At 43.1% G+C, this 16,390-nt stretch overlaps 1 protein-coding gene across 2 annotated transcripts in view; it reads right to left on the reverse strand.

Moving 5' to 3' along the window:
- Window positions 1-16,390, reverse strand: part of TMCC3 (transmembrane and coiled-coil domain family 3) — a 94,695-nt gene that overhangs the window by 43,917 nt on the left and 34,388 nt on the right. The gene's annotated exons all lie outside the window — the stretch shown is intronic.

A 16,390-nucleotide genomic window follows, 5' to 3' on the forward strand; every position in this document is an offset into this window, starting at 1 on the left:
AAAACCACTCAGGTGATGTTCAAACTGGGAGTGAGACCCGGTCTGCAGCCAGGCCGCGATCCATCCCACTCTAGCTGAATCTTTTTAAGCTTTCCTTGTTTGGATCTCTCCCTCACTCCAGCCTCCGTGCCAAGGTGGATTCCTAAGCACCTGCTATGTGCAAGGCTCGCTGCCAGTTTTCATTACCTTTAGGTCTCAATCCACAATCCGTGGGGAGACTGGTATCCCTTCCACTCTACAGTGCACAACAGACGCAGAGAGGTTATGCCAGGTGACCAGGGTCCAACAGCCTCAATGTGGCAGACAGGATCTGAACTCAGAACCAGATCTGAGCTGCTTGTTCCTACATCTGGGTTTTTCAAATCAGGTCCATACACATATTCTTGGGTTCTATGAGTCTGCTACAAATACTTTGAAATGATATGTTTAGTTAGATGGTAAAGAATATTAATAGAACTTCTGGGGGATCACAGTGATAACCACCTAATTGAGTACTGCCCTGGTGTTTCAAGGCCTTCTGTGTTTCCACTCATGTTAGGATTTCTCCTGTTGTGGGGTCCATAGGAAACACAAAGGCTGACAGCATTTGTTTCCTAGGGCTGCCGTAACAAAGGGTGGCTTCAGATAACAGAAATCTATTGTCTCACAGTTCTGGAGGCTGGAAATCAAGGTGTGGGCAAGGCCATGTGCCAGGGAAGGCACAGAGGGGCCAGGGAAGGAACCACTCCTCCCTCTGGGCTAGCTTCTGGTAGCCGCAGTCATTCCTTGGCTTGCAGATGCATCACTCCAATTCTCCGTTTCACGTTTGCGGTGTCCTCCCCTCTTTGTCTTCACATCACCTTTCCTCAGTGCGTGTCTGTCTCCAGATGCCCTCTTTTTATAAGGATACGGGCGAGCCACACTGGATTGGGACTCACCCTAATGGCCTCGCGTTAACTTAATTACCTCTGTAAAGACCTTATTCCAAGCAAGGTCATATTCTGAGGTACTTGGGGTTAGGCCTTTGTAAAGGAAACACTCCCTCCTGTGTCTCCTCGTCTCTCACACTATCACCACACTTCAGGTCACCAAATGTGTGTGTGGTCTGGGGGAGGGGGTGGTGCCCACACCGAACAATTCCCAGGACAATAGATTCCCAGGACAATTCCATAAATTGTCTACAATTTAACTCTGCTCTGACACTCCCTGCCTGGAGATAGCATCAGATCCCACGGGTTAAGGGCTCTGTACTAAAGACTGCCTCCTACCCTTCAGACACCAACTGCAGGTCCAGGCTGTTACCAGCACTTCTGACCAACCAGCTATAAACTAGAGGTTCTCACGAGTCCCTCTTGGTGTGATTAATTTGCTAGAGCAGCTCACAGAACTCAGGTAAGCGTTTACTAACTGGATCAGTGGATTATTGTGAAAGGATATAACTCAGGCACAGGGCAGGGTATGTGGGAAGGGGAGCCGAGCTTCTGGGTCCTCTCTGGGAGCCACTCTTCCCAAATCTCCACGTGCTCACCAACGGGAAGGTCTCCCATCCTTCTGGGAGTTTATGGAGGCTTCCTTAGGATGGCAGATGACACCACGGGCCACTGGTGACTGCACCAACCTCCAGCCCCTCTCCTTCCCTGGGGGTGGAGGGTGGGACTGAAAGTTGGTTCCCCTGGCAAGCAGCTCCCTCCTCAGGGGCTTTCCAAAGGTCACCTCATTCACACAAACTCAGGTCTGGTTGAAAAAGGCTTCTTTATATTAATAACAAGAGAACCATTTCTGCTTTATCACTGTCATCACAGGAAATTCCAAGGGCTTTAGGAGCTTCACATCAGAAATGGGAACAAAGTCTAAATATATGTTTCTTTCATTTACATTATTAGTTATTCTATTACAGTTGTCCCCGCATCTCCCCCTTTGTCCTCCTCCGCTCAGACCTCTCCTGCTGCAGTCAACCCCCTCGCTGTTGCCCACATCCGTGGGTCACGCGTACATGTTCCTTGGCCCGTCCCTTCTTTCCACCCTTATCCACCCCCCCGCTCTGGTCGCTGTCAGTCTGTTCCTTGTTTCCATGCCTCTGGTTCAATTTTGCTCACTAGTTTTATTTTGTTTATTAGATTCCTCTTACAAGTGAGATCATATGGCATTTGTCTTTCACTGCCTGGTTTATTTCACTTAGCATAATGGTCTCCAGTTCCAACCATGCTGTTGCAAAACAGGAATTCCTTCTCTCTTTCTGCTGTGTATTCCATTGTGTAACTGTAACACAGTTTTTTGATCCCCTCATCTATTGATGGGCATTTAGGCTGCTTCCAGCACTTGGCTTATGTATATAGTGCTCCTATGAACATAGGGTGCTTAAGTTCTTTTGAATCAGTGTTTTGGGATTCTTAGGGCATATTCCAGTAGTGGAATCATGGGGTCAAAATTTTAAATTTCTATTTCTTATTATAAATCACAGCATTACAGACTTCAACATATCTTTCTGAGGGGGATAAAATTTAACCCATAACACCTGACTTTAACTACAAATGATGCAGCAGTTCCAAATGAAGGTCAAATGATCTCTCAGTGAACAAAAGTGTCACACACAATTTTTCTAACAAAACAGTTAATGAACTGAGCCTTCGTGTATGATACAGTAGGTAAGAGAAGCATTCCAAATGCAAAAAAAAAAAAAAAAACCAAACGAACAAACACAAACCCAAAATCCAAAAACCTGTCCTGTAGTCATCACTGCCAAACTGTACTGACACTGAGGAGTGATTTAGGTTATCTGTACATAAAGCTGATGTTAATTTAAATTGTTACTATGTTTGAATTGATACCGAGAGATCTGATCAGATCACTGGGGAGGAGAAGGGAGGAGCAGTAGGAGGAAGCAATGGTAAACAGTCTAGGACAGGATTGTCAGAGAAACTGAAGGCCTCCAGAGAGCATGGAATTATGGGCTAGAAGATTTGAAATAAAAGAAGGGCTTCCAGACAGACTGGCTGGCTCACTCTCTCTTCTTCCTCAAGGATGCCCAACTGATTGTGCTGCAGCTGCCTGCCATTTCCCAACAGATGGTATTTTGGATGGGAAGGAACTCCTGGTTTTATAGGGTGCAGCCAAGAGGAGGGGCCTCAAAAGGGATTTGGAATGGGGTCCAGAACTCAAGGTGTCTAGGAAATGTTAGGATGTCCTTATCTCTCCCCACCACAGGTGTGGGTTGGGGGAAGGGACAAATGGAGTAGGGCCATTGAGAGCTGATTGCATAGCAACAGCTTTTCAGCTAATCTCCAGTGTGGTCATTTAACATATCTATAGCCTTTAACTGGTTGCATAGATATGTTAAATGGCTGTAGCCAGGCTCTGAGAGAGGGGAATAGAAGTAACTTCCCCACCAAGACATAACTGGGGGGCATGTCCCCCGAGTTACAGCGCCTGCATGGGAGCTTGGAGAAGACTGGCTCCAAGACATGGGGCCACACCTGTCCAGACCCACTATGGCAGTCCAGTAAAGCTGGAAGAATACAGGAGTGTTGTTAAGTGTAGCCGATTGTGGGAGGAGTTTGAAATGGGGTTGCAGAGGAAGATTGGTGCGGGGATTTAAACCTGGACTCAGCCTCCATTGAGGAGGGAGAACCACTCAGCTTTGCCAGAGTGGGGACTCCCACAGCCATTGTGCAGAGAGGACCACACAGCTGTGGAAGTGCAGAGAGAGGAGCACTCGGCTGTGGCAGTGCAGAGAACCATTTGGCTGTGGCAACAGAAAGGAGAGCTACGCGCCTTTGCCAGAGTGGGGACTCCCGCAGCTTTAGAAGGGGGAACCACCACCGGCTTTAGCAGAGATCCCAGCAACACAGCTGATGGTGCCGGGAACTGAGGGAGGCCTACCAGCCGAGACGGATTACTGGGAAGAACCGGGGGCTGCCTGAGCCATGGACTTCTATTTCTTTTCCTGAGATACAGTACCACAGACCAGGCAAAGGGGAAGAAAGGACTGTGTGTGTTTGTGGGTGTTTTAAGGGACTTTGGGATTTAGATGAAGACATTAGGTCACTACTTTAAGTCTGTACAGCATTAAATATTTCCTTTCCTTTTCACAAATCTCTGGCATTGAGAGATGTCTTTCCTATAAGGCAGCGGACATAACGGGCCTAGGGGGGTTCCTTTTGGTAATAGTATATCGCCCTTGGCCCCCTGTGTTCTGTAACACTGGTGCGGTCTAGGATTAGGTTGGCCTGGCAGAAGGTGGTAGGGTCATAGGGTCATTCTTCTTTGGGTGTTCTACAGGGGACAAGCTCCAAGGCAGAAACCTGCCATTCTTCCAAAATTACGTAGCTTTTGTATCTTATGTTGTTTTAGTTTGTAAACTAACCCTATAGAAATAAGATAATTAGATCAGAGGTATCCAAGACAGCTGCAAAGTAGCTGGAAGTTCCATCCACTTGCCCCCAGATCCTGACCCGTCTTGCAGCTAAACCACAGAGCAATCAACGTGAAAATCCAGTTGAGGGTGAGTGAGAGTGGGTGGGAGTGTGTATGTGGATGAGTGTGCAGGGTGTGTGCATGAGTGGGCAAGAGCCTTCCCACCTGCAGGGTACTTATGAGCGGGCAGCCCGAGCTCTCCTGGCCAGAGCCCAGCACTTCTGGCTGTGCAGATTTGGGACAGGAGACATTCTGAGGAATTTAAAATATCCTCCTCAGGAAGAAGTCTCTGGAGTAACTGCACCTCAGCTCCCAGATGTGTCTCTGACCTTTCACCCTGGCAGGGCTGCGCACCCTACTGCCACCACGAGCCAGGATCTGGGGACTGTGGTACTTACTGGAAAAGGGGCTAGCGTTTCCCTGAACCCAGACACCACAGGAACCACACACAGGACAGAATCTGACTGAGGAGGCTGCAGTTCAGCTTAGGAGCCACAAACTCTTGGGGCAGAGAGAGAAGCCAGGGTGGTGGCTGGCTGCAGAAACAGTGTAGTGGGAGCAGGCCTGCCCGAGGCTGAGAATCACTGGAGGGAGCAATAAGAGCACCCCTCCACTGCCTGTGTTAGAGTATGCCTGCAGGACTCTTCCTAGCACCAGCTGGGAGAGATCCAGAGAGAAACTTTATCTAAAATTCTCAGAGGCTCTGGTGGGCTGTGGCCAGCCCTGACCAAGAGAAATTTCATGCTTTCTGGGGTTGGGGGAGCGCATGGAAAACAGGCCCCCCAGGGTTTGGTGTTGCAATGGGGGGGGTCACACAGAAACTCTTCTAAAAGAGGAGCTGAGGTGAGATTCGTGGCCCAGCAGGGATTCCTTGCTCATGTGTACCCAAGGATGGCCAAGAGCTGAACTCCTGACATACGCTGCAGCCAGGCAGGTCCCCTCACAGGCACTCATATTCAACTCCCTCCTATGAGATTACACATTCTGTAGATCAATGAGGCCAGGCTCAGGATATGGGCGCATATCTGCAGGAGAAAGCTAAAAGCTCTGAAAGGGCCCTTTCTACCAGACACTACGAACAACACTGTTCCTCAGGCCCTGATCCGCAGAAACCAGCAGAGCAGAGATTGAAGACAAGAGCAGTAAGAGGTGTTGAGGGTCACACATGGCCTCTGTGCCTAGACAGAACTGTTGTCTGCACCAAGCAGGAAAGAGCTACCCTTTTACACGGATTGGCTGTTCACAGGAAACAGATAGCTAATTGACTAGAAACCATACATATTGGAAAGATTCTGGGGCAAACCAAGTTGTGTGGTGAGGGGGTGGGGAAACACTCCCATCATCTTCTCAGAAAACTGAACAGCAGCCCCTTGGGGATAACCAAGGGTTCCCACCCTCCCAGTCACACCAGAGGATCCCTCTGGAGGTAGGTGAAGATGGTAATGGCATCCTTTTAGGATGTTAAATGAACCATTCTGGACCCTGTGCTGATGGAAAGCTGGCTGGGCAGTACAGTGGGGACCAGCCAAATCTTGAGACAGCCACAGACTGTGGATCACTTGTAGTCTAGAACAGTCTGCATAGAGCCAGACTGGGACACTATCTGACATTGCCAGGGGTGGATCCAGAATGAGAAGACAGTGGTAAACAATGGATTCTATAGAGACGAATTCCACCATGGCCTTCTTCATTATTTTCTCTTCTGCATAGCTTTTTAACATTCATTTCTTTTCCTCTAAATTTATGCCTACTATTTCACTAGCTTTTTAAAGTTTATTTAAAATATCATATTTTGCTCCTTCCTTCTCTTATTTTACCTTTGTTCCTCTTATTTTTGTTCTCTGGCTATGACTTGTTTCTATTCTGCACTCTTACTATTCCTTCCCACTCCAGCCTCTCAAAGCCATTTTTCTTGTCATTAGTCATCTCACATTCTTTTTCCCATTCTTAAAATACCCTTACTCTCTCTCCATCTTTATCAATCTTTGCTTGTTGTTTGTTGATATTTTCTTTCTTCACTTTGTTTCTATTCCCTACGCTTATTACTTCCCCTCCCTCTACCCTCTCAAAATCATTTTTCTTTCAGTTAGTCATCTCATATTCATTTTTCCTTTTTTATAATAGTCTTAATCTCTTTACACATTTATTAGCATTTACTCATTTGCTGTTGATAGTGTGGTTGTGGGTGGGAGTTATCATTGCAAGTGTACATTTTGTTTCCTGGGTTATTTTGTTCTGGCAGCACCTGTACAACAGCATGCAAGATGTGGTGGGCTGTGTGACTCTCAGACCATCAACTGGAAGGAAGAATACACCAAAGAATAATCCAACAACAACCAAAACCCAGTTATAACAGGGAACACACATAAACAGCATAGAGGGCACTGCAAGAACATCCAGGTCAGGAGATCAAGGAGACTGAACCACTGAGTCCCACAGGTCTCCTACCACAGAAGGTCATACCACGAAGACAGGGGAGTCAAAGCAGATCAATCAAACATGCAGAAACAAACAAGAAGAGTCACCTAAAATGGGGAAACAAAGAAACAACCCCCAATCAAAAGGAGAGGAGGAATCCCCAGAATGAGTGCTAAATGAAATTGAGGCAAGCAATCTATCAGACAGAGTTCAAAACTGTGGTTATAAGGATGCTCAAGAAGCTCAGTGAGAACAACAAGAAACTCTATGGAAGCTATAAGAAATTTACTAGGAACTACATCAGCATGAAAAAAGACATAGAAACTACCAATAAGAGCCAGGAGGAAATGAAAAGTACAATATCTGAAATAAAGGAATTAAAAGCAGGCTAGATGAAGCAAAGGATTGAATCAGTGAGCTGGAGGACAAGTTGGGAAAAACACCCAGACAGAACAACAAAATGAAAAAAAAAAAAAAAAGACTCACCAAGAATGAAGAGGGTTTAAGGAAGCTGCAGGACAACATGAAATATAATAATATTGATATCACAGGGGTAAAACAAAAGGAGAAGAGGAGCAAGAGACAGAAAATCTGTTTGAAAAAGTAATAACAGAAAACTCCTCTAACCTGATGACAGAAAATGTCATGCAATTCCAGGAATTACACAGGGTCCCAATCAAGATGAACCCAAAGAGGCCCACCACAAGACACATCATAAATAAAATGGCAAATTAAAGACAGAGAGAATGTTAAAGTGAACAAAGGAGAAACAGATAGTAACATACAGGGGAGCTCTGATAAGGCCATCAGCTGATTTCTCAACAGAAACACTACAAACCAGAAGGGAATGGCAAGAAGTATTTCAAGTAATGAAAAGCAAAGGCCTGCAAACAAGACTACTCTACCCAGCAAGGCTCTCATTTAAAATGGAAGATGAAATAAGGAGTCTCCCATGGGGAAAGAAAGCTAAAAGAATATATCTCCACCAAACCAGCATTGCAAGAGATGCTAATGGGACTGCTTTAAGAAGATGAAGAAAAAGAGAAAGACAGGAACACAGGTACAAAGGGAAAAACGGCAACAAATATGTGCCTATCAATAATAACCTTAAATGTAAATGGATTAAATGTTCCAATCAAAAAACAGGGTAGCTGAACGGATAAGAAATCATGACCCTCATATATGCTGTCTACAAGAGACTCACTTCAGAACAAAAGATCTATAGAGACTGAAAGTGAAGGGATGGAAAAAAAATATTCTAAGCAAATGGACATGAAAAAATGCTGGTGTAGTAATACTTATATCAGACAAATAGACTAAATAACAAAGGTCATAAAGAAGACAAAGAAGGTCACTACACAATATTTAAGGGAATAGTCCATCAAGAAGATGTAACCCTCGTAAACATATAACATACAACATAGGAGCATGTAAACATATAAGGAAAATCTTGGAGGACTTCAAGAAAGATATTGACAGCAACACATTCATAATAGGGGATTTGACACCCCATTGTTAACTATGACGGATCTTTGAAACAAAGAATCAACAAAGATATTGTGGCATTGAACAACACTCTAGATCAAATGGACGTAATTGATATACACAGAACCTTCTATCCCAAAGAAGCAAAATACACATTCTTTTCAAATGCACATGGAACATTTTCAAGGATAGATCACATGGTAGGACAAAAAAGAAGCCTCAACAAATCCAAGAAAATTGAAATCATATCAAGTATCTTCTCAGATCACAATACCTTGAAACTAGAAATCAACCTCAAGGAAAAAACTTAAAAAGATTCAAATTCATGGAGACTGAGTAACAAGCTATTTAAAAATGAGTGAATTAAACAATGAGTTCAAGGAAGAAATCAAAATGTATCTGGAAACAAATGAAAATGAACATACAACAGCTCAAAACCATTGGGACACAGTGAAAGCAGTCCTGCAAGGGAAGTTCACAGAAATACAGGTCTACCCTAAAGAGACACAAAAACCTCAAATAAACAACCTAACCCTACATCTACAAGAACTGGAGGAACAACAACAAAAAAAAGCCTAGAGTGAGAAAAAGGAAGAAAATAATCAAGATCAGAGAAAAATTAAATGACATAGAAACTAAGAAAACAATTTAAAGGATCAATAATTCCAGAAGACAGTTCTTTGAAAAGATAAATAAAATTGACAACCATTTAACCAGACTCATCAAGAAGAGAAAGATAGAGGTATCAAATAAATAAAATCAGAAATGAAAGTGGAGAAGTTACAACTGGTATCACAGAGATACAAAGGACTATAAGAAATTACTACAAAAAACTATACCCAAGAAATTGGACAACCTGGAGAAAATGGACAAATTTCTAGAAACATACAATCTTCCAAACTTAATCAAGAAGAAGCAGAAAGCCTGAACAGACCAATAATAACTAGTGAAATTAAAGCAGTAATCAAAAAAGTCCTGGCACACAAAAGCCCTGGGTCAGATGGTTACACAGGTGAACTTTACCAAATATTTAAAGAACTACCTCCTATCCTTCTAAAACTATTCCAAAAAATTCAAGAAGAGGGAAGACTCCAAAACTCTTTTTATAAGGCCAGTATTATCCTAATTCCAAAACCAGGTAAAGACACAACAAAGAAAGAAAACTACAGGCCAATATCTCTGATGATTATAGACACTAAAATCCTCAATAAAATATTGGCAGTCCAGATCCAGCAATGCATTAAAAAGACCATACACCATGATCAAGTGGGATTCATCCCATAGATTCAAGGATGGTACAATGTACTCAAGGTAATAAATGTAATATACCACATAAATAAAATAAAAGACAAAAATAACATGATCATGTCAATAGATGCTGAAAAAGCATTTGATAAAAGTCCAGCACCCATTTATGATTAAAAAAACTCAGCGAAGTGAGAATAGATGGAACATACCTCAACATAATAAAGGCCGTATATGAGAAACCTACAGCCAATATCATACCCAATGGGCAAAAACTAAAAGTTTTCCCCTTAAGATCAGGAACAAGACAAAAATGTCTGCTTCCACCACTTTTATTGAACATAGTATTGAAAGTTCTAGCCACAGTGGTAAGACAAGAAAAAGAAATAAAAGTAATTCAAATTGGAAAGGAGGAAGTAAAACTGTTATCTGCAGATGGCATGAGTGTACATAGAAAACCCTACAGTCTCCACCAAAAAAAAACTATTTGATTTAATAAGTGAATTTGGCAAAATAGTGGGACACAAAGTCAATATTCAGAAATCTAGGGCATTTCTGTACACCAACAATGGAATATGAGAAACAGAAACTAGGGGAAAAAATCCCATTTGCTATAGCAACAAGAAAAATAAAGTACCTAGGAATAAACTTAACCAAGGATGTAAAAGACTTGTACTTGGAAAACTACAGAACACTGAAGAAAGAAATTAAGGAAGATACTAATAAATGGAAGCATATACTGTGTTCATGGATTGGAAGAATTAACATCATTAAAATATGCATACTACCCAAAGCAATCTACAGATTCAATGCAATCCCTATTAAAATATCAATGGCATATTTCACAGATCTGGAACAAATATTTCAAAAATTTATATGGAAACACAATGACCCCAAATAGCCTCAGGAATCTTCAAAATAAGAACGAAGTAGGAGGGATCACAATACTTCATATCAAACTATATTACAAAGCCACTGTAATAAAACAGTCTGGTACTGGCATTAGAACAGACATATAGATCAATGGAACAGAATAGAGAGCTCAGAAATAAGCCCATGTTTCCATGGTCCATTAATATTTGACAAAGTGGGTGGGAGCACAGAATGGAGTACAAATAGCCTCTTGAATAAATGGTGTTGGGAGATCTGGACAAGTACATGCCAAAAAAAAGTGAAACTAGACCACCAACTTACATCATACACCATAATAAACTCACCATGGATAAAAGACTTAAATATAAGTCATGATACCATAAAAGTCCTAGAGGAAAATGTAGGCAGTAAAATTTCAGATATCCCACGCAGCAATATTTTTGCCGATATATCTTCTAGGGCAAGGAAATAAAGGAAAAAGTTAACAAATGGGACTACATGAAATTAAAAAGCTTCTGCATGGCTAAAGAAACCATCATCAATATGAAAAGGAGATTGACCATATAGGAAAACGTGTTTGCCAATAATACCTTGGACAAGGGTTTGATCTCCAAGATATATAAGGAACTCATCTGACTCAACACCAGGATGACAAATATAAATAATTCAATTAAAAAATGGGCAAAGGACCTGAACAGACTCTTCTCTAAGGAGGATATACAGAGGGCCCAGCGACATATGAAAGGATGCTCAGCATCACCAGCCATCAGATATAAATCTTAAAACTACAATGAGATACCACCTCACACCAGTCAAAATGGCCATCATTAACAAATCAATAGACAACAAATGCTGGTGAGGATGTAGAGAAAACAGAACCCTAGTGCACTGTTGGTTGGAATGCACTGTTGGTGGGGATGCAGTCTTGTGCAGCCACTGTACAAAACGGTATGGAATTTCCTCAAAAAAAAACACCAAAAAACCTAAAGATGGAGCTGCCTTTTGATCCAGTGATTCCACTGTGGGGATCATACCCTAATAATCCTGAAACACCAATTCAAAAGAACCCATGCACCCCAATGTTCATAGCAGCATTATTTATAATAACCAAGTGCTGGGAACAGCCTAAGTACCCATCAATAAATGAGTGGATCAAAAAGCAATGGTACATTTACACAATGGAATACTATGCAGCAGAAAGAAAGAAGGAACTCCTACCCTTTGTGGCAGCATGGATGGAACTGGAGACTATTATGCTAAGTGAAATTAGCCAGGTGGTCAAAGACAAATACCATACCATCTCAGCTATAAGAGGAACCTAATGAACAAAACAAACAAGCAAGCAAAATAGAACCAGAGCCATGGAAACAAGGAACAGACTGATAGTGACCAGAGGGGAAGTGGGAGGAGGATAAGGGTGGAAAGAAGGGGAACAGACTAGTCAGGGGACATGTACGAATGACCCATGGACAAGGACAACAGGGTGGGGGATTGACTGTGGGAGCAGGGGGTGGGCTGGGCAGAGTAGAGCAAAGGGGGAACAACTGGGACAACTATGATAGAACAACAATAGAATATTTAACAACAAAAAAAAGAAAATTAATGGGGAAAATGATAGGCACACTCAGATGTTAAAGAGTTTAGCCTTAATTGATATACTTAAATGATTAAAGCTGTAACTAAAGAGTTAAAGAGTTTAACCTTAATTAATAGGCTTAAGTGACTAATGCAAGTGGAAAGCTGTTATTCCAAAATTGTGAAGCTTTTGAATAAAAACTCCTTTCCTTTTTTTACAAAACCTTCGCCTCTGGAATTTTGCCCAGAGGGTGGCAGTGGGCAGCAGGATCCCAACTGCTGTTAGGTAACAGTATTTCTAACAGCATTCTGTAGGTATTTGTTTGAAACTTTTCTTAAGAAAATGTTGGGGGAAAGTTTCCTCAGAATGTTGATGAAATGTTGCCAAAGTCTTTATTCTTAAAGAATACCTAAGTAAAAACACCAATTACCATCTCTGAACAAACATTTCTCTACAAGCCAAAAGCAGGGAGAAGATAAATTTTAAAATACAAAAATAAGAGTACATTTTCCCTAATTAGACTTATTTTAATAAAAAATGTAGACAAGTCCTTAACTAATCACTTGATAGCCTTAAACACTGAACTCTGAAAAGAGAAAGTCCTGCTGTCTGTTAGAATGTGTGAACTTAAACATTACACTAACACCTATGCATGAAATTCATAATTCATTCTTTCCTTCCTTTCATCTCTCTAGTCATCCAAGCATTTACCTGGCACCATGTGCCCAGCACTGGGTATACAATCCCTGCCCACTCTGTGGTGGGGAGAGAGACAAGTGAACCGCACATGAAAATTCCTGTTTCCCAATAGACTTGGCACAGCTGCGTGGGGAGCGCCCAAGCTAGGTGTGAGAAAAGGGAGTCAGAGAAGACCGTTTCACTGCATACCTTACTTAAGCCTTCAACACCCTTCTAAGTTCAGTATTACACTTATTTCTTACATAAGGAAACTATAGTTCAAATGGATTGTGCAAACTGCCTACGATGACCTCACACAGCTTATAAGGATTTAAAAACCAGGCTGTTGACCCTAATGGGACACTGGCACTACTCTGTCCCCTCAGAACCCTTAGCACACCGAAGGAGGGCTTTAAATGGCCTTTTCTTACAAGATCTGACTGCCTCTTATCACCCCCCGTCCTTGAATCCTAGCATCCTAGGACTCCGCTAGCATCCTAGTCTACGCCACTCTTCCCTCCTCACAGGCCTCCCTGCCAGCGCATGCCTACCTTTGGTCCATGAACTGGCCTCCCCACCACCCCTTTGACCTCATGTCCTCACTCACCCTGCTCCTTCCACAGAGCCTCTTGGACACTTCTCAAACAGAACAGGCACACTGCAGTCACAGGGCTCTACCTGCCTGTTCCCTCTCCCTGGAATGCTCTTCCCCTGCTGGCTGCCCAGCTTACTTCCTCAGGTCCTCGCTCAGCAACACCTCTCAGCCTTCTCTGAGTCTCCTAGTTTAAATCTGCTTCCTCCACCCCCACACCTCCAGGCTGGACCTCCCCAGCCTGCTTTCCTTGACTGGTTTTTCAACATTGCATTTATCATTTAACTTTTAAATCATATATTTAAACACTGTATATTTTACCTACTGTTTGGTGCGTCTACCTTGCCTTAACTAGGATATAAGCTTGTTGAGGGTGGAGATTTTTGTTGTGGTCCCTGGAATGAATAGCACATAGTAGGTGCTCAATGTATATCTGTTAAATTGGGGTGAAAGCAGAATGGTTACAGCATGATCCACACTTGTGCTGCTGACAAATGGCTCTGGCCTGACATCTCCCACATACTCTGCTCCTGACCTGGCCCGGGATAGAAGAGGAGATCGCTGGGTGGTTCAGGGTGTCAAGTGCCAAGCCAAGGAAGCTCATTCATAAATCCAGTGCCCTGAAAGGTGCCTGAGTGACTCCTTTTCCATGCCACATGCCAAGGTGACCACCAATTTCAACACTACTGCCAAGGGAGTGGGGCCAGTGATCCCCAAGCTCTAGATCTCAATGTGTGATCCTGGGTGAAGGGGACTCCTGAGACACAGCAGCTGTGGGGAATAAAGGACTGCACACTTCCTGCTTTCTCTCAAAGTGCCAATCAACAAAAATCTCTGTTGGGGCGCTCAAGGACGTCCTTATTTTCCCAAGTGATGCTCCACCTATCCACACAAGGGCTCCTTTCTTACACTGGCCTTGTGTACACCAGCTATATGAGACCTCACCAGAGCCACCAAAAGAAAACCTCAAGGATTCAATTCTCCAGGAGTTTTCAGATAGCAAAGGGTGGACTTTGAACTTGCCTCCTAAGTGACGAGGAGCAAGATATTCTCAGCATCTCAGCATCTGGTGTGTCTCGAGAGCGATGGGTGGGGAAGAAACAAGCACAATAGGATCGATCGTACAATGTCAAACAGCAAAAGCATTCAGATGTGGGAGATGGAATGCTTTACCCCAGGGAGGAGCCTGCCACAGAGTGCGCAATGCCTGCCAAACTCCAACTCATCCTCATTCTGATTCCTTCTAAAAATCCTGGCCTGTGGCTTAGACTGATTGTGAGGGGTGGAGTGGAAATGAAGGGGACACACAATGATAACAGGAAAGGCACAGCATCTGATTTGTAAAGTTCTAAGGCCCTTAATAGGTACCTTTCAGCTCTGAAATTCTGTGAAGGAACTAAAATACTATTTCCAAAAAGCAAAAAAAAAGGTGACTGGTTTGGGTTACAAAGACAGGGTTCCACTATAAAAACCTGCTGGTTGCCATGACAATTAACATCTCTTCCTCCCTTTTCTGCAGCACCCTTCCTCCATCTGGGTCACATCAAAGAAGCTATCTGCAATGCTCACAATTCAGTACTTCCTTTGTACGAGGATATAAAACTATATACACACATAAACAAAATACATATCAAAGGGCTAATTAGAGATGAACTAGAACCTCAAACCTTGCTGTCTCTCCTCCACCACCAATAATGTCCTACAAACAACTATTAGGAGACACCCCTGCAGAGGGTGGAATAGGAAGGGAGGAGGGAAAGCCCACACCTATTCCTTTTGGTTTAGAGCCTCTCAGGATAGGCTGTGGGTCAGTTCTTTCCAGAAGGGTCCAGTTGAGGCCAGGGCTCCCTGGAGCACTGCCACTGTCTGTCTGCAGGTCTGTCCACCCACCCTAAGCTCCTCACAGGCAGTGCCCACACCTGACGGATTCTGGGGCCCAGCGCAGCGCTGGGCACACAATGAAAGCACATAGGACAAGGAAGGGAGGTCTGGGATGCGGCAGCCTTTCTTTCTGTTTTCTGCTGAGACCTCGAGTTTGGGCCTAGCTTGCGTCAAATCATCTCGTGGATTCATCCAAGGTATAAAAACATGCAAAAACATGCAGAGGAATGAAATACAAAGCTTCAGGTTACAGAGGCCTCTGAGGAAGTCGGAAGGGAGAGGGCACCCAGATAGGCGTATCTAGAACCACTCATTTTGAGGCAGGAGGTAGTCAGGAAGGAAGCTCCAGAGGCCCCGCAGGGCTGAGGTAGAAAACATCTATACATGACAAAGACCCCCTGAGACGGGTCATTCCTGTTTTCTGGGAGAACTCTGAATCATAGAATGCGCCTGTGCGCTACCCCTGATTCATTATAATTTCATTATAATGAAATAACATTGTGGGACTCCCTTCTCCAGTAGCCAATCAAGAAAGTCATGGGAAACCACGCATGCACAGTAGCTTTGAAATCCAACTCCTTGTACCTGCGCAGGAAAAGCCCGCCAAAGACTAGCAGGGGGGCTTCTGCCCCTATAAGAATAGAATCCCCCAGCCCACGTGCCCTTTTTCCTCTGCTCAGAGCTGGCTCACTCCCGTGTCCTGTGGTATGTACTATCATTTAATAAACCTCCCCTCTTTCTTTATGCTATAAACTTTGTGTGTTCGGTTCAATTCTTTGTCCTCGATCACTAAGAACCTGGTTACCTGTGCACACCTGTGCACACCTGTGACAATTTCTTTCTTAAAAACAGTGACAGAAATTGGATGCAAACATGACAAAATGTTAACATCTGTGAAATTGAGGAGGTAGGCATATGGGTATCCTATTTTTTAATTTTTTTCCATGTTTGAGGCATTTAGTAATTACAAATAAATTTCTCTACTAATTACTCTATTTAAACAGAACAATTTGGCTAAGGATTTGATCCAGGATTTCCTCATGCTCGGAACATTCTCCCCTCTGTGAATCTGGTTTACTTTTAAATATGGTGTAAGTTGCTGTTTCTGATGGGCCATTTCATTACCTTATGATTTTGGAATCTGATGTCACTGCATTTACTTCCATAGGATATTAACTTCAACCTTAAATTAAATTCAACAACCAAAGCAAGCATAACCTTAAGAAAATTAAAAACCACTGAGAGTTTAA

This window comes from Phyllostomus hastatus, unplaced genomic scaffold (genome assembly GCF_019186645.2).
Source record: "Phyllostomus hastatus isolate PE091 unplaced genomic scaffold, TTU_PhHast_1.1 phas_contig_152, whole genome shotgun sequence".
Classification (NCBI taxonomy): domain Eukaryota; kingdom Metazoa; phylum Chordata; class Mammalia; order Chiroptera; family Phyllostomidae; genus Phyllostomus; species Phyllostomus hastatus.